Source organism: Equus caballus, chromosome 8, assembly GCF_041296265.1.
Source record: "Equus caballus isolate H_3958 breed thoroughbred chromosome 8, TB-T2T, whole genome shotgun sequence".
NCBI classification, from domain to species: domain Eukaryota; kingdom Metazoa; phylum Chordata; class Mammalia; order Perissodactyla; family Equidae; genus Equus; species Equus caballus.
In genome coordinates, this window is record NC_091691.1 from 87,976,782 (window position 1) to 88,003,246 (window position 26,465).

Below are 26,465 nucleotides of genomic sequence, written 5' to 3' on the forward strand. Positions count from 1 at the left end.
AGAGAGAGTTTAATATTCCCAGATCCTTGATGAAATAACTACTCAAGAATGTACTTCAGTAAGAAGAAATTTAAACTGAGAAAGGAGGAAACAGAGTCCAAGAAGCAACAACAACATTTATTGAGGGCTTACTCTGTACCTTGCTGCACACCAAGCACCTTTCAAAGTGATTTACAAATAAATTAGGATTCAAATTAAGGCAGTCTGGTTCTGGATTTCATAGTCTTAACCACTATGTAAATAAAATGGCACCTATTTTGATAAATTTTTAAAAATAATTTGTAGAAAAAATTGGATGGGGACAAAAGAGATAGAAACAAAATGACATGATAATAAAATATTCAATAGTGTCAGAATATGAGAAAGAGAAAAGCTGAGTTAAAGTGTTCTAAGAAGTTGGCATTATATTGTTTGGAAAACAGATAGAGATACAGATAAACTTTAATTTTAGACTTTGCTAATAAGTATAATTAAGGTTTAAGGGTAACAGATAAAATAACATAAAATACATACGTTACAAATCAAGAGGAAAACAATAATCTTTTTCTTTTTTTTTTTTAACAGTGTGACTATATTCATTGACCTAGGAGGCAAGGTGTAGGAGAAACCTCAACAAGAGAAAAGTGGGGGAAAGTCTGGAGTTCCCAGTAAAAGGCAGGAATACATCACAGAATGAGAGAGGAGGCTCTCATACATCATTCCCTTTGTTTCTCCTCAGGGATTCCTGCAGGATGATGTCACATAACACAGCACAAGCACTGCAGATCTACATGACCATCGGCCATGGTCCTGGTACTCTGTGTCATCCAGCTCACGCACCAGCTATGGATAATCGTGCACATGGAACTGCTAGGCACAGAGGAATCCTTGGAGATTGAAGCCTATCAGCTTGGTGTGCAGGGTGGTCATCAGCTCAAACACCGTCTCCTGCACAGCCATTCCAAAACTGTTCCCATCCTCAAGCCAAGGTATCTGCAGCGGCAACCAGATAGTGACCAGACTGACTGCTCAATGACAGGTCTAGTTCCAGGCTTGAGACGCTGCAGGACGACCACCATCTTCTTGCCATTCATTGGGTCTGGGACCAGGAGGACCTTTGTCTTCATCTTCCCCTTTTGTCTTTTCACCATTATCTTCCTTCTCCGGCTGTTTCTTCTGCTCCTCCTTCTCTTTCCCATTGATTTGATCAGGCATCAGGATGTCCAACAGGGCCTTCAGATTGCTCAGGTTGGCATCATTGAGAGCCGTCTCCTTTAAAAATGCATCCAGCTCACAAATCTTCTTGAGGAAATAGCTCCTGAGCAGGCACTCTGTCTTTTACACAACTCTTCACAGAACACATCTACCTGGGTATAGGCTTCAGGCTGGAAGGCCCACGGTCGGGGGGCCTAGCGACATGAGGAGCAAGGAGTGGGCACAGGGAAAGGAAAGTGAAATCAATAGGAAAACTCAAGTAATTTAATAGAAGACAGAATGGGAAGGAAAAAATAAGAAAAGAAGAGGCATGGCATATAGAAAACATCTGGATTCCTGGTGAATTTCAAATATATGACACATAATAAATGTAAATGGCTTAAACTAATCTGTTGAAAGGCAGAAGACCTCAGATTGAATTTTGCAAAACTCTAGCTGTTTACAAGAGAGAAGACTAACACATAATGTCCCACCAAAGATAAACATAAAATAATGTGTACACATAAAATAAAGTGTCCCTACAAATAATAAATGTTCAATAAATATTTGCTTTAATTGAATGAATGAATGAATCTGATAAAACAGACTTTACAATAAAAAGCATTTAGGGGGATAAAGAGGATCATTGCATAATGATAAAAAGATACATTCACCAGAGATCCTTCTGTATACCTAACAGTACAGTGTCAAATATATATATACATATAGCAAAAATTGATTTAATTATATGAAGGTAACAAATTCAAAATTACAATGGGAGACTTTAGTACACTTATCTATGAAATCAATAGACCAAGCTAAAAAAATAGAAAAAAATACAGAAGATTTAAATAATGCATATTGCAAATTTCATCTAATGGGTATGGAACGAGAACCCTCCACCCAAAAAAATAAAGAATACACATGAAATGTTTATAAAAATTGACCAGGTTCTAGGCCACAGAGCAATTCTCAACAAATTTCAAAGAAGTGCTAACATTCAGACCACATTTATCAACCAAAATACAATAAAAGTTGAAATCAATAACAAAACCACAACCCCCAAACCCCAGTACATTTTGAAATTTCAAAAACACACTGCTAAATTATTAATACGAAATCAAAATGAAAGTAACAAAACATTTAGAACTGAACAATAATTAAAACCCTAGATTTCAGAAGGAATGTTTAGCATTAAATGCAGTATCAGAAAACAAGAAAGATTTAAAATTAAGAAGATAGAGAAAGAATAATAAACTCAAAGACAATAGAGAAATTTCTTTTTACACAAATGGATAAAGATAAAGCAGTAGGAAGGCAATACTAACGACTAACAAATCAATAAAATAAAAACAAAGAAACAATATAGAGAGTAGGAACAAAACAAAGGTTGACTCTTTAAAAAGACTAATGAAATAGGTAGATATTAAACAAGAATGAGCAAGAGAAATGAAAGAAAGCACAAATAAACACTATTAGGCATGAAAAGAAGCCACAACTATAAATACAGTTAAGATTTTTTAAGTATGAGAATTCTATTCTCTACTTTAAAGCAACATATCTAAAAACAGATGAAATGGAAAATCTCCTAGAAAAATAAGTTACCAAAATTGACACACAAAAAACAGAAAAAGAACAAAAGTTCCTGAATGTATTTTTGTAAGTTCAGTCTAAAGCTAGATTTTAGAAATAGGTTGGACAGTACAAAAAAGGAAAGCAATAGATCAATCTTGTTAAAAATATTAATGCAAAAATCCTAAATAAAATATTAGCAAACATATCCAGCAGTGTAGTGTGTGTATAAATATACAATATTTCTTTTAAAATGTATGGGTTTTGATATGATACGTGATATATATGATATATATCACGTATCATACATCATGTATGACATAGATCATATTGATCACATGATAAATACACGGTGTGTGTGCATGCGTGTGTGTGTCTGTGATGATCCAGTGTGGTTTATCCCAGAAGCTCAAGGAAAGTTTAACATTAGAAAATCTTAATGTAATTCACCACATCGACAGATTAAGAAGGAAAAACTATATACTCTTCTCAATAGATGCGGAAAAAACATTTAATAAAATTTAACACTCAGTCACAATTTAGAAATACAATAAAATACCTAGCCAACCAAGAACGGAAGCCAGTTTTTCCAAAGAAGTAGTTTCCACTGAGAACCTACAATAAACTTTAGGAACATACTTCCTTTAAAGTCAGGAACTAGGTAAATAGGCTTTTTCTATCACCCCTCCATTCATCATTGTGTGAGATATCTAGCTGATGCAATAAAACAAGAAAAGGAGTAAGAGAATGCGGATTAGAAATGGAGATACAAAAGAAGCACTATCTGCAGATAAGATTGTCTACAAAGAGAATCCATGAGAAACTACAAACAATTACAAGTAATATGAGAATTTGGCAAGAATGCTGGAGACAAGATTAATGTACAAACATCTGTGGCATCCTTATCAGCAACAACCAATGAGAAAATGTAATTTGTAAAAAGATCCCATTAGCGATAGCAATAAACTATGACAAACCTAGGAATAAATCTAAGGAAAGAGGTGCAAGAGTTATATGAAGCAAATTATAGAACTTTACTGAAAGTCCTAAGACCTAAATAAACATATATCATGTTCAGAGATGAGAAGATTCAACATTAACATCGATTCCTCCTAGTTAACAAATAAATTGAATGCAATTCATATTAAAATCTCACACAGGTTTTTCATGAACATTTTTATCTGGTTTTAAAATTCATAGAGAAGAATTAAGGTCAAAAATCAGCCAAGATAATATTGGACAAGTATAAGATGGGGACTTACCCTACCAGAACCAAGACACTTATGAAAGCCTTACAATTAAGACACAGTAGGATTGGAGCAGATACAGATAATAGGCCACTGCAACAGAGAGAGCCCACCACGTATAGGAATTAGCGATGTGACAGAGGTAGCATTATAAAACTGTGGGAAACGACTGAACTATTTAATAGATGGTTCTGGGACAACTGATTATTCATACGGGAAAAAAAAATAGATCTCTAACTCACACTGTACCCAAAAATGAATCCCAAGAGAATTACAGTTAACTTTAAAATATTTAGAAAAAAAAATAGGCACTATTTTTATAATCTTGAGCGAGGGAATGACACTATAACACAAACCATAAAGCAAAAAAAAAGAAAAAAATCTGGGTAAATTTGATTTGACAATTTTTTATGTGACAAAAGACACCAAAAAACAAAGTTTAAAGGCAACAAATAGACTGAGAGAGAGGAGATAAGAAACAAAAAGTATCCAGGATACATAGTGAACACTTAGTAATCTATAAGGGAAAAAAAACCCCAAATAACCCACTACAAAAAATAAGCAAAGTCTATAAAATGGTAATACAAAGAAAAAGAAACCCAAATGACCAAGAATCATGAGAAAGAAAAGCATAGCTTCACCAGAAATCAGAGAAATGTAAGTCAATACGACAATGAGATACCTTTTCAATCTATCAGATTAGCAAAATGTAAAAACCTGATAATGCCAAGAGTTGGAGAAGATGCAAAGCAACAAGACGTCTCATACACCGTTGCTGGAAATGTAAACTGAGAGCAATCTGGCAATATCCACCAAAGGTGATGGCGTTTGTACCCTAAGACCCAGAAAGTTCAGATCTACATCTACACCTTTGAGAAGCTCAACATGCCCACATGGAAACACGCCCAAAGAAGTCCACAACAGCACTGTGTGTAAAATGAAAACAGCCAGTCTCAACTGCCATCAGTTAGGGAATGGATATATTACGATATATTCATAGAAAGGAAGCTTTATAGCAGTTAAGGAAACTAGCTCTACATAAATTAACTAAGATAAATCTCAAAAACATAATTTTGAGTGATAAAGCAAGTTGCAGAAAGATGGATTACTGAATGAGACATTACTGTAGATGTTTTAAACTCACAAATAATACTAGTTATTGTTTATGACACAGAACTATGGAGCCAAATGCAACATGTGTGTAATAACACAACTTTGGAAGAGTACTTACTTCTAGGAAAGCTCTAGGGGGAATGGGATCAGGGTGGGGTGGAAAAGAGGCTTTAACTGTAACATTTTCTGTAAAAAAGCTTTTCAAAATGTGGCTAAATGTCAACATTTATTAAATCTGAGTTGTGGGTGCCTATTGTTTACTGTATTATTCTCTGTGGGTTTTTTTCTTGTATTTCAAATAGTTCAAAATTTTTTAAAGTTACATTTTAAAAGGATGTGCGTATGTGACATTTATTTGCCCGTCTCCCCCATCTTTCTACCTAGGTATATGGTTGTGTTAGCAGGTTCTGGAAACCTGAAGAATAGCCCAGGTTCTAACACTACCACATGGTGTGACCCTGAGCAAATCACCGAACCTCTCTGGGCCTCAGTGAACTCATCTGTAAAATGGGAATAGTCGTTGTGCTTATGTCTTAAAGAGCACTCTGGAATTAGACAGATCCGAATTTGATCCCCAGCCTCACTACTTACCATCTGTGAGACCTTAGTCAATTAACTGGAACTTTCTAAGACGTATTATTGTCATCTATAAAATGGAAATAGAGCTAGTATTTGGCTCACAAACTTGTTATAAGAATAAAACAAAATAAAAAATGAAAAACTCTTAGCACAACACCATCAATAAAATAAAGTTACAAAACTGAGAAGACATTTGCCATGTATATAAAAGACAGGGGTTGGTATCAAGAATATATTACATACTCCAATAAATCAACAGGGAAACAAACACACCAACAGAAAAACGGGCAAAGGATAAAAAGAGAATTCATAAAGGAGGAAACTTGACTTCAGTAAGCAAATGAAAAGATGCCCAACTTCACTGGTAATCAGGAAATCACAATTGAAACCCTAAATAACTATCAAATTGGCAAAAGAAATTTTTAAAATATTATGATGACACATATTGGAGAAAATATGGAGCAACAGAAATTCTCAAATCATGCTGGTGGGAAGGGAAATTGGTACCATCACTTTGGAAAGCAATTTGGTGACATCCAGGAAGGCTGAAGATGTATTAACTTCACCACTTTGCGACTGGGTGTATATATACCCAAAGGAAACTCTCCTGCATGTGTGCAAAAAACATGTGCATGCTGTAGCATTGTCTACAATGTCAAAAAGTTAGAAACAACTATAATACTCTTCAAATGGACATTTTAAAAATTAGAAACAGCCTTAATGTCCTTGCTTTGATAGAATACTACACAGCACATACCATGGATGAAGTAGAGATCCACGTTTTACAACAGATAAATCTTACAAATGTAATGTGGAATACAAACCAGATGATATCATTTAGATAAAGGTGAAAAACTTAAAAATATACATATTGTCTATGGATACACACGTGTAAAAGATGCAATCATGCACGTTAATAATAAGCATCAACTTTAAATTGATGCTGTGCAGCTCAGGGAAGGGAGAAGGGGAATGGGGTGGGGAAGTGGTTTATTTCCCTTTGATTCTTAAAAAAATTAAAAAGATAGCTGGGAAAATCTTAAGCAAATATGACGTAAAGATATGACAAAATGATAGTAGATACCCCTGCATTTGCTATCTTGTTGTCTATATTTCCTTCTTGCTTGAAATATTTCATAATTTAAAAACACCATGTTCCACAGATTTTTAAGATATCAATAGACACTATCATTTGTTCCTAGGAGCCCCCTAAGGGAGGTAGGGCAAGTGTTATTATCATCACTTGACAGACAATGAAGGTGAGGGAGGAACGGGCACTGTGGGCACATGGTGGAATGCCCGAGGACTCAAAGCTCTCATCATCGAATGGTGATGCTCCCTTCACTCATTCAGCAATTTATGTAACACAGGGAAGTGGAACTTGACGTAACTTAGGGTGGGCGGGTAAAGGAGAAGACAACCTCTTCCCTTCTGGAACAAACCACAGCCTGAGGAAGGGCAATGACATAACTCGATAAAAAGGGAAGAAGCCAGCTGCCCGGGTCATCTGACAGCTTCTCAATGAATCTGTAACTCACTGGTGGAGAAGCTGACCATTCAGTGTGCACCTGCTGTGGAGGAGGAAGGGGCCGGAGGAAGTGAGACAAATGACCTCAGTCCCAGCATCACTTCGCCTTCAGAGCTCACCATCCTACAACGGACAGCACAGCACGCTGCATCCAGGGCATGAGACCTAAGATCCACTCCAGGATTCGTCCCTTACACGCTCTGGCTTTTAGCTCTTCTTATTTAAAACTGAGGAGATGGCCTACCTTCTCCAGGCCAGTGAAACTCTAGAATCTATCTCCCTTCTGTTTTTTGGGACTTTTTTCTTTTCTTTTAAAAGAGGAGCTTCCACATTTTAACGTTTGCACGTGGTTTTGAGGCTCAGTCCTGGACATGCCACAGCCATGTTCCTTCCCTCTGGTGACATACCCAAAATGCAAGTAATAGTACCTGGTATCTAGAAATCTGAATCAATGATCCTCCTCTGCCGCACCATTCCCACTCAGGGGGCCTGCGGACTCTTAGGGACGGAGGTCAAAGTGACTGCAGCTTTAAGCCGCAACTAACATGCTCCATCCCACCGTTGGAGTTAACACATGCTTTGGGGAGGTGGGGTGGTCCCGATCAATAAGTTATCCCCTGACGCAGCACTACATGCACATTTTAGGCTGGAAATAAGAAAGAATTTCCCGGCCGTAGGAATTGCCAAAGAGCAGGGTGGGTAACTGAGGGAGGTTGCAGAGTCTGCTCGGAGATCTTTTAAAACTCGATACAATTCACATGTCTGAGAGGGTTTTTTGCAATCCTGACTAGAGACAGATGGACTGGTGCCTGCCCTCCCAGGCACACGGCCCTGCCTCCTGCTTTCTCTTACTCTCCTCTCTTACATCTGCCTCCTGGATATCTTCTTCCCCCTAGTGAAGCCCACTGACTGCCGTCCTGAGGCTTGTTTTCCTTCACTTCCTTGCCCCCTCACACCTTTCCTTGTTATGTTATGGAAAGCTGGTCAAGGGTCAGAGTTGCCCAACTACCCACACATAGTTTGCTGGTAGCATCAGATACACAGGCAAAACAATTCCAGCCTCAACTCCAAAGCTGGATGGAAACAGAGAAAATTAGCTGTTGCTAACAATCCGTTGTAAATGAAAATATGATCCCAGTAATTGATTTTAAATAGATTTTTAAAAGAATCCTTGGCTGCATTTCATCAAGAATACAGAGTTTCAAAAGCGTTCATTCCAGGGTTGGATTTTTTTCCCCTTTCTTCTGGCTTAAACCCCAAATGGCCAAGATCCGAGTCTGAATAAACAGTGTGGGTGGTGACTGTTCTGTGAGGCCCAGTAGAGGATGCAATCACTTTCTTACTCGGTTCAGCATTAAATCATGTGAAACTCGCCTGATTACTCCACAGAACTTTTACTCAGTAATGGAGGGCTACAGAACATGTACCCTTCTCCACTTCTCTGGGAGAAAAAAAATTAATTCTCCCAACTGCGAATGTTTAATTATGTATAAAGTTCATTGACCTCACAGGCGGCTGTCAGATGATCTTGCGAAGGCCTGTGAAAGGCATCCCAGGAATGCAGTGATGTGGGCAGAAACCGAGTGGATTCATGCCACCGAATGCTTCAAATGGGACGGAATCAGCAGCCGTCCAGAAAGACTCCAGTGAAAACAGAACTTTAGGATAATCATAATTTAATCTCACCTAAGCATTTCTAGGCCTTCAAAAGTGATCATTATAAATCAGAAACTAGGAAAAATCCCATAGGAACGGGACCCATGACGACGCGGTGAAGTAATTCTGTTTGCTGGTTACTGCCGCAGCTGGCTGGAAATGTATCTACTTGCAAGGTTCTTTCCCCGTTTTTAGAGGTAATGCTTTCTGACTTCTCTGCTACTGACATGAAAAGAAAATGATGAAGCAATCCCATTCATAAATACACGGTGGGGCCTGAAGGAGACAGCGGAGTCTATGTTTATTTAGACAGTTCTGATAGAATACAGCACCCGCATGTGTAAGCAGGGGCTCCATCCATTTGTCAGGAAATGCCCTAAAGTGTGTTCTTCACACACAAGGTTTGGATTTTCCTCTTCAGGCTGAGGGAGCTGAAGGAGACAAGCAAAATGACCTTCCAGAATGTCTCTCTCTTCTAGTCTCTACCTGGGGCATACCCCTGTCTACTGGCACCCAGGCTGTTGTGAAAGCTGGCTGTGGGAAACATTTGAAGACAGGCTGGTTTGGGCTTCTTGGTCATGGGATGTGGGAGCCCCAGGGGACGCTCTTGGGGGGCTAACTTGACGGGCTCTCCTACTGAGGGGGAGGAACTGTGAACTATTGGGGCTCGGTGCTTCCTAAGACATTAAAATTACCTGTTGGGGTCCAATATTATTTTCTTTCAGTAGCTTTCTCACCAAACATATTCACTTTATTTGTCAAAATATTCTGCTCTCCATGGGTGAACATCACAGAGTTGTATTCTAAAACAAAACTAAGCTGCATTCGCTCTGGGATCCTTATCATCATGAATATAGAGAACGGGTGGCCAGAATTTAGCCAACAATTTTGATACTCTGAGGGAAGCAGAATGGAAGGAGTCTCACTTGTTCTATTTTGAGAGTCATCTGAAATCCTTTACTCAAATCAGCTACCTAGATTTTGAACGTCTGCATTCAATTCACGTTAATTCAATAGATATTTGGAAAACACAAATAATGAAATAGGTGCTACTGGTGATATACAAATCAAAAAAGCATGAACCTTGCCCTCAAGCAGATCACAGATACAGAGGAAGACATTATTCTCTACTGGAGGATTCGAGAATGCTTCCTGCGTGGAATCTTCCCAAGGTGAGGTGGCATTTGACCTTCATGAACCTTTACCAAAAGCTCCGTTGACACTTGTGAACTGTGGTATTCTTGAGGGAAAGAGATATAACTGTCACTGAGTCATGCTAATTCATGGCTGGGGTTCTATAATTTTACCTTGTTTTTGATCCATCTGAGGGGTTTCCTGTCAAGATCCCTTCTTGAAGATTCATACTATTTAATATTACTTTGTTCAGTGAACAGTCAGTAAAAAAGAAAAGGAATTCCCTCTGTCTTCCCACCCTGAAGAAGAAAGGCTTCCTTCAAATCTTTAAAAATTTTCTAGAAATACGATTATCCCCATAGTTACAGGGGAAATACACTTCCAGATAAAGAAATGTGGATGCTAAGTAATATCCTAAATCATTTCCACCCTTTGGATACCACACTTTATAAAATTCCATGAAGGAAATGACTCTTACTTCTCATGAAGTTCCCACTGGGAAATCAGTGCAAGTCACAGTTATGAAAGCAATATCCTTCTGCTCACCCCAATTCCTTCCCTTGTCAAGGGCCTTTGCCACCTCCAAACTACACAGAAATTTAGGTATTTCTTGTCTATGGTCTGTGTTGTAGTCCACCTGGTCAGGTGGCAATTTGAGTACATGACTCGTCTCTGTTACATTATAAGTTCTTGGCCATTAGGGACTGCTTTATTCATCTTGATACTCCCCAGAGAGTCACTAAAAGGATGAATAAATGAATGAGTGAGTAAACAAATATGACAGAGATATCTATCACAGAGGTTGGAAACTCTTCAGTAAAGGACTAGATAGTAAATATTTTAAGGCATATGGTCTCTGTCATAACCAGTCTGCAGTTATAAGGGGAAAACAACCACAGACAATTCATAAACAAATGGGCATGGCTGTATTCCAAAAAAACTTGTATTAACAAAAAAAGTGGCAAGGCAGATTTGGCCCACAGGTCATAGTTTCCCGACCCCTGGTCTATGGTCTTTATCTCTGCCATAAACCTCGTATATTCTTTAAATTTTCATATGGCACCTGTGCTTTTCAGTAATTAGATAAAGTGCAGAAAATGTAAACATTCATTTAAGAGTGGTTTTGGAACTCCACATTAATGAATTTACTAAAGAAAACCCCCAAAACCCCAATAAACAGTAAAGCACACACAGAAATTAACTGGTATTCCAAGTGCATTTCATGGTTTTGTATATTGCATGCCTTTAAAAGGAACAGTTCTTATCTCAAAAAAAGAGGGTAGTAGTTTTGCCATTTATATCATCATTATTGAGTAAACTTGATATAAGATCTCAGAGTTATTGGGTGAAGAGTCTGGTGCTGGGGCATGGTGAACTTGACATTTTCCTGGAAAGGGGGAATAAATGCCCCCGAACCCCATTCCTGCTCTCTACCAGATTATTTGGTCTCTGATTTTACTGCTAAAAATCCTTCCAAAGGTTATTAATGCAGAGGATACTCCTTTTTCTTAATGACCCTCTGGAAAACATCCAACTACAAAGAGCAAGCAGAATCTCAAAAGCCCAGAAAACACAGAGAAGAAAAGGGTAGCTACAAGAATTTGATGAAAACAAGATGTCCCAGCCTGTCACCCTGGCCTGGTTTGAGAGTGCCCCGCCCATCATGACTCTTCGCCTCACTATCAGGCCACCTTTGAGGTAAAACACAATGTTAAAAAAAGGAGTTGGATTTGAATTGTGGTGGAAACTCAAAGGACACAAAGTCATGCGGTCAATTGCTTGGTCTGGAAAAATTCAACTAGTCTTTTTCAAGGTATCAGGAAATACACAGAAAACAACATAAAAATGAGCACCCAAGCTGACATTGTTTGAGACGGGCTACTCTAAGGTGGGGATCTTCAAACTGTATCAGTCACCCCCAGGGTGTCATGAAAGAGTTCTAGAGATTTCTTGTAAGACAGAAAAAATGAAGTTTGAGCCTTTCCTTCATGCCAAGCTTCTCCTCAACAACCAGACCAGGTTCAAAAAATGAGGATTCTGTACCTTTAGAAGGTAAAAAAACCACTGATTTGCAAATGGAAGATGCCACTGGTAGGGAGGTGGGGGAGGGTTACAAAAGACCCGAGTTCAAATCTACCAGTCAACCTACGCAACTTGAGGCAGATTAACTGACTTTAATGTAATTTGTCCTAACTTTTAACGCAGGGCTAGGATATAAATATTACTGAGGAGAATCTGGAGAATAGAGGACACACTGTATATGGCCCAATTTATTTTAACAAACATTGACGACCTATTACGTGCCTGCGTTGGAGAGTGAAAAGTGAATACGCCACAGATGCTGAGCACGAAGAGCAGGTGATCATCATTTACTACTTTTTTTGCAACACTCTAGTGCCCGACCATCCTCAGTTCCTCCCTTCTGTTTACTGAATTTCCTACCCTTCTAGTCTTGCCACATCCCTTATTACCAGTCACTCCTCATTGCAACATCCCCTCCCCCCTGCCACAAAACACAGAGGCCACGCTCCTCATTATTCAGTGCAGAGCCCCAGCAAACAACATCATGTACCTGAGGTGACATTATTTACACAAACAATTCATATTTGATAAAATTTCAAGTTGCTGAAAACATATATGGCAGTGACACATAGGAATCTTATTGCAATCTTGCTTTAGGGTCAGATATATAAAAATAAAGACAAGAGTCAAAGAGAGGGATCATGTGGCATAGACAATGAGAGGGAAGTAAAAAGCAAGGGAGTACTGTGAAATTTCCAAAAAGGCTGTTTACAATAATTGAGGACTTCCTCCATCTCAGTTACGGCTGTCTTCAGGGAACATGGACTGGGTCGTCTATGTCCTTTGAGGGAAAAATCACTGAAGATGAAGTATAAATGTGTCAACAGCCCACTGTGCAGCCTGTGAGGAGGAAGGATGATGTCCAAGAGCGAAGACTCAAACTCTTCACTCAGAATCCTCTTTTGCTTCCATTCAGACCAACTGAGACCTGGCACATCTATGGAGATCCCTTATCTCTATTTCCTTTAAATTAACCTCTTGGGCTAGGCCTACAGGATACAAACAAATACCTCCAGAGAAAAAATAATGCATAAGTCAAGGGACTTATCTGACAAATTTTAAGTTCAATCTAGCATCGAGAGAAATGCTCTTAATGTCTTCTGAGGTTTCATGAGAACACTATCCGCTCCTTTCTTCTGGTTTCCAACTTCTTTAACAACCAAAACGTCTACTTGAGATATGAAATCTTTGAATAGCCCATCTCGAGATATCCAGAGGTTTTGTTTAACAAAAAGTAAATGGGCTCCTCTAGTGTGTCTAGAACAATACAGGTAAAATGTCTTTTTAAATCAATCATTCTAAAGATAGCTTCCAAGGAATGCTACTCCAGCCTCAAGAAACAGGACCACATGAGTTTATTTCATCAGTCTCTGGCAGCATTCTGGGCAAAGCAAACAGAAAATCTCGAGGAAAAAAAGAAACTTTCAGAGCCTGCTTTGGGCCCCTTCGCATTCCTTTTTTAAGCATCACAAGACTGGTCCTAGGCCACAGATGCAGCTTTTGGATGTCAGATGCAGCAGACAGATGTTTTCCCTTAAATCCGTTGTCTCTCTCTCAATCTGTTTATAGCTCTTTCCCTTTCAGCCCCCACCTCAAGTTCTTACTGCTAACTGCACGTCCTACAGGTTTCTTCCCTCCACACACTAAGGGGCGTTTCTCTATAACTTGTTCTCTTTTCTATAAGGAATGCACCCACTCATCAGGTAACCTGTTAACCCATTACTGGTGTGTTTGCTTCCTCGGCCATCTTCAAGAAATATTCTAGTAAAAGCCCCATAAAGTTTAGGTCCCTAAAGTTATGTGGCATCAGAAAGGGTTTTGTTCTTAGAAGTAAACTACTGAGGTCACATGACTGTGTTAGCCTCTTAAATCCATCAGGTATCTACTGATGGGCTCCCATGACGAGGTCAGGGCTAGTTATCCAAACCTATGATTTTTTGTTCTGGGCTTGTAGATGCTCTTCAGACAAGTCAGACCAAGGATCTCCATTTCCAAGTTAATTATGCAGATTCCATGGCAGCCAAACCAAGCAACAGATTTCAGAGACTTATCCAACCTTAGTACAGATTCATACAGAATAGGATCCAGACAAGAAACAGGATAGCATCTGCTGCTATTTCTCAAGCACGAAAGTGCCAAGAGACAAGGGGGTTTCTTGGTGATGATGGAATAGTTCTGTATCCTGATGGCGGTGGTGGTTACAGGAATCTAGACATGGGGTAAAGTACACGCACACGCACACACACAAATGAGTGTTTGTAAAAACTGATGAAATTTGAGTCAGGACTGGAGATAATGCTAACGTCAATTTCCTGCTGTTGATAATGTATATACCATACACATTATACTATACACTATAGTTATGTAAGATGCTACCATTAGGGGAAGCTAGATGAAGGGTACATGGGACCTCTCTGTTCTATTTTTGCAGCTTCCTGTGAGTTCATATTTATTGCAAAATAAAAATTTAAGAAGTGCCATGAGAAAGTTAGTGCTTGCCTGGCAGCAGCGTGCCCAACTTCGCCTAAGTGTATGTGAAGCTTTATGCTACTGCTTTTTCTACTTACAGTATTGTAAAGTATTTCCTATGACCTTTCTCTAAGAAATGAAGTCAACTTATCTTCTGATTTGTACAGTGTGGCCTCTCTGAACAAGAGAGCTATGGAGAGGGTTGTGGAGGGATAAATGGTTTCTGAAAGGTTCACACTGGACTCACCCCTGTCCTGCATTACAGCCAGCATTCTAGTCAGACAGCATCTTTTTGTTGTTTCATGGGTGTTCCCAATGATGCAGAGGTTTAAAGAGGGATCAGGTCATAGCCCCAAGTGGCAAACATATACATGAGGTCATTAGAAGAGGAACGGCGAGGAGAGGGGACTCTAACTCAGTCCTAGATTTTGCTTTTCCTTCTGACTCCAAAAGTTTCCCTAGGACTTCTTATGGCTCCTCCTCACCCTGGGGCCAAAGCACCATCTCCTCTGACACTCCGATGCAAACTCGTCTGCCCCCTCCCCAGTTATTCGGCACTATCCTGTTTGTGGCCTACCACCACCTTACTCTTTGGTTTCCCTGTTTATCATCCATATCTCTGCATTCACATATGAGCTCCATGAGCAGCTTGATCCTTCTGCTCACCAGTGTCTCCCCAACACTGAGGACAGTGCGGTATTTGTTGACTGAATGACTAAAGAAATGAATGAAACATCTCCAAAGCAATGGCCTGTTATTAGACTAAGGCAATTTTCAAACATACAGATCATTATGAAATGACACAGAACCTTCATTAACAATCATTCAGGCTGGTTTCTGTACGTCAAGGTTATTTTATGTTTGGCTAAGAGAGTAAATATGACAAATTTGAGTGGCGTCTTTAACACAAGCAGCTGAGTTCAAGAGCTACAGGGATCCCGACGAAAAGACATGACTCTTGGTGCATTTTCTTTCTGAGGTAAAGAGAGACCAGTAGTAGGTAAGTAGACAGATGGGGACAGAGGAACAAATGTGTATCTAAATACTCATTTTCTCATCTCCAAAGACATAATGGGATCTCGATACTTCCTTTACCCTTGTAAATCAGCCTGCAATGAATGGGGGTCCTCCACCAGGGCCAGAGGCAGACGAGCACCAGGTGGCCACAGGTGGGCAGAGAGAAGGGAGACTCTGTGAGCATCCTGAATGATGTCATCACGTACCGTGTGTAGACTCACAAGGGTCATGGGAGGTCAGGCGTGAGGGCTGCCTGGTCATCAAGTCACTAGTCTAGAACTGTCTTCCCCTGGAACACGTCACATCACTGTTCAAAACAGGAGAGGCTTCAAACAACCCTCCATGCTCAACATGTCAGAAGAAAACTCTTAGCGGGTTGTGTTTTTAGATGTGGTGAGTGTTTCAAATAAATGACTAACCTTACACGTATCTGCTTTAGTGAGAAGAAAAAAAAAACTCCCCCAAAAGACCCCTTAAAATCGTGAGAATAAGAAAGAAGGAGGCAATGACCCCTTAACTTTAAAAGTATACGTGGAGCCAAGCAGCGTGGGTCTTCTGATACCGAAGTCAGCCTGTGCTGACGGACTCCCCTTCATTTCACGCTTCTCTTAAAAGAAAACAGGCCGGACTGTTTCAGTAAATAACTAAAGGTCAGAGAAATGCTACTCACAACACGAGCAAAATAACAGCGCAACCTGCCAAAATGTTTCCTAAGGCCTAACAGGCAGAAAACTCCAGTGGCGAAATAGTCCACAGATCTGACTGGTGAGAAGAAAAGGTTTGTGCCAGTAAAATCTGCCATGAGGCCTCTAGCTCAAATTTCATCAATAAGAAATAAAAACACAGATTATGCCATCAGCTTCAACCGGCATTTAAAGACCACGTCCCGCATAAAGAAGCAGGTGGTTTATGTGTGTAGTTTGTTTTTTCGGGCTCCTCTCCTTAGGTTGTATTTTGACTTTAGAGCCGAGTGCCAAAGTGGTGGTGAAATGACTGTACATTTGTCCCTCCGTATCCACGGGATTGACTCCACGAATGTCTGTGGACACCTAAATCCAGGGATGCTCAAGTCCCTCATATGAAATGGCATGGTCCAATGAATATGGTCAGTCCTCCGTATCCGCGGGTTCGGATCTGCAGACGCAGAGGGCCAACTGTACTCAAAAGCAAAGCTCAGAATCAATTTTGTAAAATCACCTCCTAAATCAAACTTCCAACTGGTTTAATTCCAACCACCTGAGGTTGGGCACCGCACGTTCATTTGATCTTCAGAATTTCTCTGAAGTGAACAGGATGCAAATACCATCATAAGAGCTTTAGAGACTAGAGACAGAGAAAAACACACCCAAGGCAGACACCAGGACTCTTCATTCACAGAGTACTGTCTCAAGTGATTCTGCACTAATAAGCTGCTGGGATATCGTCTTCCCAGGGCACCCCTGCTCTCAGCCTTATAGATAATGCCACACCTGAAGCCATGCCACCAGACTTGTTGCAAAGATTGGATGTCATTCAGCTCTGGCTTCCACGGGACCTTCTAAGTGTCAACACTCAGCATACTGAGTGGGCTGAGTCAATAGCATCCATATCCTATCCATACTCTCCACGGTTCAAAATCATAGAGCAGCGCTTTGCAAAATACCTCCCACGAAATACTAGTCCTGAAAGATGCTACTTGGGTGCAAAGTAATTCTCATTCCATGATGAAATTCGTTTTGGAAATGCTTCAGGCTATTACTACAGTCCCCATTTCAGAATCATAATGCATAGGAGTGTATTAAAGATTCTGAGAAGTCCTGCAGGAAAGAAATCTGTTCAAGTCAGCATTTCCTAAACGATTTTCAGAAACCTTTTCTCAATTAATCCCTATTATCATCCTGAGAAACTGCTGTTTTGTAGAGGACACAGCGAGGATCGCCACCCTAGAGGAATTTCTGATTCATGTCTAATCCTATCTCATCTGTCGTTAAGTCCAATTGATTCTTCCTTCCTGATACATGATTGTGGTGGATCTGCCCATTTAACACCCTGTTGTTAGTCTCCTATTCTTTAACCTATTGCTTCATAATATCATAGACTCACAGAAGGTCAGATCTGGAAGTGCTCTAAGAAATAATCATAAACTAAATGTCAACCCCCAAATTTAACAGAGTTGTTAACCAAGGCCCCCAAAGTGAAGGGAGGGGCCTAAGTTGTCACAGAACAATATGTTTGGTTCCCTAAAGGCAAGGGTGGTTTCAAGCACTTATGCTCTGTTCCCACATCCACACTGTGGCAGGGATTACAACAGGGGGCCCCCGGTGGGGAAGAGAAGGGAAGGAAGGAGAAGGGAAGCCACCAGAGCACCCACTGAACGCCACACACTTGCACCTACATCCTCCCCCTGAACTCAGACAGCTCTGCAGGTCGGCATTTGAAAGACAAGGAAGCTCAAGGCCACACAGCAAGCAAGTAGCTGTGCCAGGATTTGAGCCAAGAACAGTCTGACTCCAAAACACATACTCCTGCAGTGTATTCTACTCCCTCAACAAAGAGGCCTTCAACGGACGCATGTCGAATTACATATTAAACCAGGAATTTGCATATCTGAAATTAGTGGCAGAGACGATTGCCACTGCCGTAAGGAAGGACACAAAGTGAGCCTTTGTTTTCCATCAAAAATTCTATCATTTGTGAATGTGAACAAGATAGTGAATGTTTTAATTCACTAGTAATGAAATTAAAATTTTTAACTGAAAAACTGAAATTGAAGTTTGAAATCAGTTTTTGATTCAACCAAAAATTGAATCAAGTTAATCAAGTAATGAGAACTGAATTCTGGTGTTATTGAATATCACATATAGTATATTTGCAAAGTTTTGCCTGATCATATTTTTTTTAACAGAAGAACTTTTTTTTAAAGATTGGCACCTGAGCTAACATCTGTTGCCAATCTTCTTTTCTTCTTCTTCCTCTCCTCCTCCCCAAAGCCCCCCAGCACATAGCTGTATACTCTAGTTGTGAGCGCCTCTGGTTGTGCTATGTGGGACGCTGCCTCAGCATGGCCTGATGAGCGGTGCCATGTCCACGCCCAGGATCCGAACTGGTGAAACCCTGGGCTGTGGAAGCAGAGCGTGGCAACTTAACCACTCGGCCATGGGGCCGGCCCGCTGCATGACCATTTAATGTTAGAATTTATTGGTTTCTCTGGTCAAGTGTTGATTCACGTCGGTTATGTTTTGTGAAATCTCTCATGGGCACAAGTCCAGTTAGTATGATGATGATGACGGTATGGTGGTAGTATATTTTCATTTTATATACAAAAACATATACTATTCAAAACTGCTATAGTCTTAATGGGGAAAGGAAACTTTCCCCAGATAATCAATTGATAAACTATAAGAGCATTCTTTTTCATATTCATCTCTCAGTAATCCAAATTTAAAAATCCAAACTTCTTTATTTGCATTTTTGAGACATTTTGAACACTAGTAAGTGATTTTTTTCCCACTTACTAGTTGAATTAGTCTTTTTTTATTTCGAGGAGGATCAGCCCTGAGCTAACATCCGCTGCCAATCCTCCTCTTTTTGCTGAGGAAGATGGGCCCTGAGCTAACCTCTGTGCCCATCTTCCTCTGCTTTATATGTGGACCGCTCAGGGCTAATCTTCCTCAAATAAATAAATAAATAAATAACCAAAAAAAAAAAAGGAAACAAAAGTAAATTATGAGGGTGAATTTATGTCTCTACCAATCTTTTAGTCCTCAAATATGAGTAATGATAATTTTCCTAATACCTCAAAAAAGACATCAATGAGATCTTCCCTCACTATTAGATATAATGAAGAAGGGAACATTTACAAGGAAACAGAACTTGCTAAACCTTGATCAATTGTGTCATGGTTCATCAAAAGAAAATTTACTTTCAAGTGAATTGACAACACCTACTTGACTTTATCACTTGCTTCATTAACATCCCAAACTCCCCTTATTTATTCACTTTCTGCATATGTCCTCCTCTTAGTGGGAGAGCTCCTATAAAAAGTAGTATTTTACTTCCTCCCACATCCAAGTAAACCGGATAGCGTCAGTTCCGCATAGGTTCTGCATAGAGAAATCTGCATAGGGAAATCTGTCAGATCTTGGTCTAGAATAGAATAGGTAGCAGGCAGAAATTAAGGAGAAAAAAGAAGAGGTAAAACAAGTAGCTTCCTAGCATCTGCTATTTCAGATCTGATTTTTTTTTAAGTGATTGCACAGACAACACATACCAACTCTATAAACAAAAACATATTTTAATGGTAAACAGAATTACCCCTGGGAAGAACACAGTTTGGATTTGTCCCTTGTTTCCCTCATTGTGAAAAATAATAATAGCTGATGCTTACATAGTGTTTACTGCTTGCCAGGCACTGCTCTCAGAACCTGACTGCTATTAACTCATGACAACACTGTAAGGAAGATGCTATGACAACTGGCACTTTGCAGATGAGGAAAAGGAAGCATCGAGAACCAGGGGGAAAAGGGCAGAGTTGGCTCAGGTCCATGCTGCTAAGACCTGAGATACTGACCAATAACGAAGGTGGCCGGGTTTGCTGTTCTGACGTGCTTGGATGAGAGGTATAGTCCAAGTAGTTAATAGTCATTTCCCATATAAGAATGCATTTCAATATTCAGGAAAGGGTTAAAATATCCTGTGGTCCCACTGCCATATCGCCTAAGTGGGGCTGCCCAAGCCCTGGAGGACCTCATGGAGGAGGCACCTGGGGCTATCTCAAAACATCAGAGAGAGCGCAAACCCCTCCCTAAGAACATCAGCCATTCACAGTCTAATTTTGGAGAGAAAACTATTTGAGGTGGATATAGAGACCTCTATTATGACAATTTGATTATTTCTTTTACATTCTGGATATGAATAATTGAATAATTTAATTGCTAGAGTTAAAGACTTGTCTGTTTTCAGGAAAATGAGATTTTTATTTGGGATTCCCCAGTATATTAGAAAGATGATTCTTAGTATAATTGTGGGCAAGAAGGAAATAATATACATATTTGTGGCTATGAGCAGCTAACCAGAAAAAAAAAAAAAGGAAAGAAAGAAACTGTCTGGACTTGCACAGTTCCAAAATCTGCTGACTGTTTTCTTCTTTTTCCACCCTGCTAAGCATTTCTTTCTTATCGAGGAGGATTCATTTCCCACCTGTGTCTTTTACGTTCTTGAAATATATATAAAGTTAGTGTTTATCTTCCACCCACTGAAAGCATGTTTAAGTTGTCCTTTCTTTGGATTTTCCTTTTAGGAGTCATGATTTGTTTGGCAAGCTTCGGCACGAGAGAAAGCTTCCTTTTATGTACAGCAAACTCCCGACTATTTAGAATGTTTGCTTGGGAGATAAAGGGATGCCTGGTGGTTTTTCTGCTTTACAACAATTACCATGTACAACACGACTGGACAAAAACTAAAATGTGCTCACACTGAATCTGATCTTCTTTCGATGACTACTCCTCATAATTGGGATCACGATTATCGATGCCGATTTTTTCATAGTCCAATGTTACTTGAAACTTCAAAATGTTTGTACATCAATACATAGATTCCAAACATGGGTTGTGCAAAAGATGCAATATGTAGTGGTCCAAACCTTTGAGTTGACTGTCCCCATTCTTCATACGGAGTATTAGATTGTAATTCAAATGAAGATCGTATCTGCAGGTGGATTGCCACAAGGCATCATCCTGACAGCACACAGGTAATGAGTTTGCTGCACCTCAGCAAAAACCATTGGATGGGAACAAAAAGACAGTGAGGCATGAGGTCTTCCAAAGGTCATGTGGAACACGGGCAGAGAAGAAATGTAGAGGAGCAGAATGCAAAGCTATAGGTGTGGGAAGTGCCTGTACCTGGATCTGGTCCTCGGGTTGGGGACCTCAGCTGTTGAGTGTGTAGACCTAAAGAGCATATTGATTGCAAGTCCGATTCCTCTTAAGGGTGTTTAGAAGAATCAAAGTACATACCCTGGGAAGGTCTGGTCTGATCTCCTGCCTTCAGGCAGTTAACAGCATTTTTCCATTTTACTGATGGCACAGCTGAGGTCCAAAAGAGCTGAGTGACACAGAGCTACAGCAGTGTAAGGCCAGTACTGGTCACCTTTTCCAGCTCCATAAATTACAGCTAGATCTTTTCTGTAGTATGGTACCGGTCACCAATGAAACGGGACAGCAGTGTGGACAGCTCAGTCCAGACCATTACATCTAATAAACAGACCAAACTCGGTGATGTTGCGGGTTGAGAGACCCCTTTCTCCTCTCTGGGGACTAGACTGTGCCCCAGGAGCACAACAGCCATCTCTACCTGCATTTCCCAGAGCACCGAAACCTCGAGGGACACAACTCTCTGTGCTTCTAATTGGAAAGCCGCATTTGATTCATTCAACTCTTCAGTTCTTCAAACAATGAAATGGTCTAGTGTGAATCCCGGAAGTCCAGAATAGGGACTCAGGGAGATGCCATTTACTAGCCAGGATAGACAATGTGGTTTTCAGAAACTGGACTTCCTTTTCTCACCTTGCAGCTGACTTGCTGAGTAAACTTGGGCTACTTGCTTCTTAACTTTGGTCTACTTGCATTTCCCCCGTGTAAAAATGTGGGAAGACAATGTCTAACTGCCTCTCAGGCATGTTGTGAAGATCACCTAATTAAGGCCTTAACCTGCGTGGTCCTAGGAGAGCGCCATGTGCCCTACGTTCCCACCATTACAATTGTCTGCGGGTGGTTACAGGCACACACACCAACATTTCTTACCAGAAAGAAGGCAAGGAATTCATTCTGTTCTTATTTGGAGGGATTTCACAAAACATCATATTAAAAATATTAACATTCTGAAAACTAAATTAAATTCAACGTGGCAAAGGAAGGTACTAAAACTCAGTAATGGTGATATCCCGATACACAAGGGCTTTAAGGAGAGAACGATCTTAACCAGATGGTTAATTAATCAAGGATATTTGATGGGACAAATATAGTCAGTGATCTCATTCTGTTTTAGATTTAGTTGATTTTGAGAATACTATAAAAACGCTGTCATCGTGCATCTGTTGAATGCTTCAGTTTGTCAGGTATATCGCCTCAGTTACAAAATGACCCTGGTAGAATATATATGGGCAGATACTGTTTTGTGACCACTTTACAGAAAAAGAAACTAAGACAGGGTGAAGGCGTGACTGACTCCAGGGCTACATATGCAAAGGTGATGGATCTTAAATTCCTCTCATGCCCAACACCCAAATATATGAGCTGACTCACTTGGCCTGAGCTAGGGGTATATAGTTGGGGATAGGAGTCTCTTTATAGCTAGAGGTCACAAAATAGGGTGACCAATCCCACTCAGAGCCTGCCCCCTGGTCTTGAGCATCTCCATACTGGACTCTAATGAAGCACCTTAACCAGCCAGAGAATAAGTGGAGGGATTAACAGTTATGCTCAACATCCATTTAACCAAATACATGTCCAGTAAACAAGGTTGGTCCAGGACACCCTCCATCCAGACTGTTTTCACTAGCCTACACGAAATGGGAAAAGATAGTGAAGAGAACAAGTTTTTCTCTTTAAGTTAAATTCATTCCATTTTAAAATAGTGTAATTTATTCTAAGATTAAGGTCCTTCCTACTTTCTTAGTGTTAAATGTTCTTTATTTTACCAGTAAGAGTAAATAGTAACTGATTTCTTAATATCTCAACTTGGCAAAATAAGAAGTTAGCACCTCCATATTGGTCCTTAAATTAAAAAAAAAGGAAAAAAAAATAGAGTTTTTGAAATCCAGAAGTTACCTGCTGTTAAAAACTCATAAGGAGTAAAGACCGACATGGGTATTATTTCATGTGATCAAATGTTTCCTAAAAAGACACAACGCCTCATTTTAATACGTGATGCAAAAGGATTTCAAGCTGTACAAACACAGTTTCCAACTCAACTCGAAAAGCCTGCTGCCATCTAAAATCAAATGCAATGTAGATTCTAAAGTTCTATGCAAACATACATTATATTGTCATTCTTCAAATGGTAAAAAGCATTTTAATTAAAATCCAGAGGGCATACAAAGGCAATATAATCCAGCAGACATTGTCATAATAATAAAGAATGAAAACACTGTTTACTGATTTTCCACACGTAGATCCCATCTATAGGAGTTATAGACAAATATCGATTCTGAGTCAGAGGACAGATGGCAGAGGACTCAACCATTCAGTTAACCAAAAAGAACCCAGGTGTTACTGACTTTAGCACTACTCGACAGAGGCTGGGAGGTAGGAGAGGGAGGGGAGCCAGAAGATGCAATGTTCTCGTATTTTTAACGGGCAGTTAGGTGAAGCTCTCTATGGTTAATAGGATAAGAAAAGACTTTGTTTGAAATGTAAGCAATGTCCTTCAGGGGAAGGGACCGAGAAGAGTGACAGAACCATGGAGGGAAGATGCTCAGGGAGAGATGCGGTTGAATACGGGAAAGAAACCTCTTTTATCCTAGAACGAAGTCAATGAAGCCAAAGGTTTATAAACTGAGAAAGGGTGGTGTTAGGGGTTAAATTGTGTCCCCCTAAAAGATATGTTCAAGTCCCAACTCTGGTACCTGTGAATGTGACTTTTTTGGAAATAGAGACTTTGCAGAGTAATCTAGTTAAGATGAGGTCATTGGGGTGGGCCCTAATCCAATGACTGATGCCCTCATAAAAAGAGGGAAACACCAGGTGAAGACAGAACACACAGGGAGAGCGGCATGTGGCGACAGAAGCAGAGACTGGAGAGATGCTGCTGCAAGCCCAGGCCAGGGATGGACCCCACCCCCAGAAGTTGGAAGAGGCAAGGAGACCTTCTTCCCTGGAGCCTTCAGAGGGAGGATGGCCCTGCCAGCACCTTGATTTTGGACTTCCAGTCTCCAGAACTGTGAGACAATACGTTGCTATTGCTTTAAGCACCCAGTTTGTGGGCCTTTGTTAAAGCTGCCCTAGGACACCAGCAAATGGTACACAAATATTATTTAAAGATACGAAGGTAATTACCAAAAGAACGTCATAAAGGGTGGGAGGTTAAAAGGTGTTGTCTCTGGGAAGTGGGCGTAAGGCAGGAGAGGAGCAGCAGAGGGGCCATTATTTTTTATTAAATGCCTTCTATACTATTTGGCTTTTTAACCACACACATGTGTTACTTTGATCTTAAAAAAGGATAAATAAAATATCCACAGGATGTCATCAGAGCCAAACCTGGTCAGCTTTCTCCACAGGCGATGCTATCCTCTGAGGACTGATGACCACCTTCTCCGCCGGTCCCCCCCGCCTCAGCTCCTCCCTTCCCGTGGACGCTCCTTGGACACTGTCCCGTCTGTTTTCAGGGAGAGCTGGAGCCAAGCAGTGAGGGAGTTAAGCCAGGACACACAGTGGCTGAATGGCTGGGCACATGGGTGCCCACATGCCTGCTGTCCACATCTCAAAATCAAACACAAAGTATTTTTGGACTTTTTGTGGGTTTGTATCATTGATGATGGTAATTTTCCCTACCGACTTGGATGATTACAAATCAACTACAGTGAAAACAAGAGAACATCACAGAGCTTGTCACCGGCTTCCTTTGCAGATTAACATGCAAAACAATGCCTGACCAAGATTTCAGAGATTAGGTTATACATTATCAGAAAACCTCACAATAGAGTTTAATCACACATGTTTGCTCATCAAATTTTATTTAACCCACAAAAAGAGATGCTAAGTGCTCCCCCGTGGCCTGGATCAAGTGTCTTCGATCTGTGGTGTGGGCTGTGACTTTCCCGGCCATAAGAAGTCCCATGCCCTTGGCTCATTCTGAGAAGAATGCTCACATTGAGCCCAGCAGCCTGTAATGTTGTGGCAAAATGTGCTGTCACCTCCCACATGAACAGGCCTATTGATGACTGTGGAACCTAGTGCAAGGGCACCAGCCCCCATCAGAGAAAGAGCAGGGCAGCATGTTAGTGTTCCTAGCACACCCAGGAGAGAGAAAAAGAATGCAGAAGATGAATACGGTGTGTGCACTAAGGAGCCTACGCTCTGGTCTGTCTGTATGCGGCTCCCCGGGCAGCTGGGGAGCACCTTGCCATTTGTTGGCGCTGAAGCCACGCCAGGCGGATGAAAACTGAAAGAAACGTGTCATAGTGATCACAGGAGGAGCACACAGGAAGCAGAACAAAGGGGCAGCGTGTTATCAGGAGGAGAATCCTGACTGGAGTCAAGGCATCGCCCAAGGGGAACAGATTGCTTTTCTTTTCACCCCAGCTTTCAGTTTCCATGGCTAACACCTCAGAGCCACCCAGGGGTCACCCTCCCTACCCACTTGGCTATCAGACGTCCAGACTCAGCAAGTGTCTTCCCTTCCGTGTTGCAGGTGGCAAGGTCACCTGGAATAGACTTTCAAAGATAAGTGTGAATTGTGCCCAGGAGAAATCAAGTCACAATCCACAAAGCCACTGCACGTGTGAATCTATAGTGAACAGGAAGAACAGAATGGCACAATTTTTGTTACGTGACCTTTCAAGGAACTCTCCCTCTGGCCCCGAAGACAGAAGAGTGTGGATCCATTTAGAACTGATTACATTCTAGCGCACACATCTGCTTTCTAACTGTCTCAGTTATCGTCCTCCACAGCTGGCCTTTTCTCCTTTCTTGCTTGTCTCAACATATCATGATGAAGACCAAACCCTGAGATTCAAATGTTCCAGAAACCTGATATATTAGATGTGCTTTGATCATGCCTGGCTACTTCTTGGTCACGTTAATACTGCTGTAAACAAATTCTGTCTTTTTAGTTACAGTGTAAGCCTAACAAGTCCTTCTCTATAGTATGTAACAATGGACTACCTCATTTTTCTCATTCCATACATACACACACATGCA

At 40.6% G+C, this 26,465-nt stretch overlaps 1 protein-coding gene and 1 pseudogene across 2 annotated transcripts in view; both read right to left on the minus strand.

Annotated features, from left to right (window-relative positions):
• The window catches only part of BCL2 (BCL2 apoptosis regulator), a 173,670-nt gene that overhangs the window by 92,877 nt on the left and 54,328 nt on the right, over positions 1-26,465 (minus strand). The window lies entirely within an intron of this gene.
• On the minus strand, positions 736-25,725 carry LOC102148652 (proteasome activator complex subunit 1 pseudogene; annotated as a pseudogene).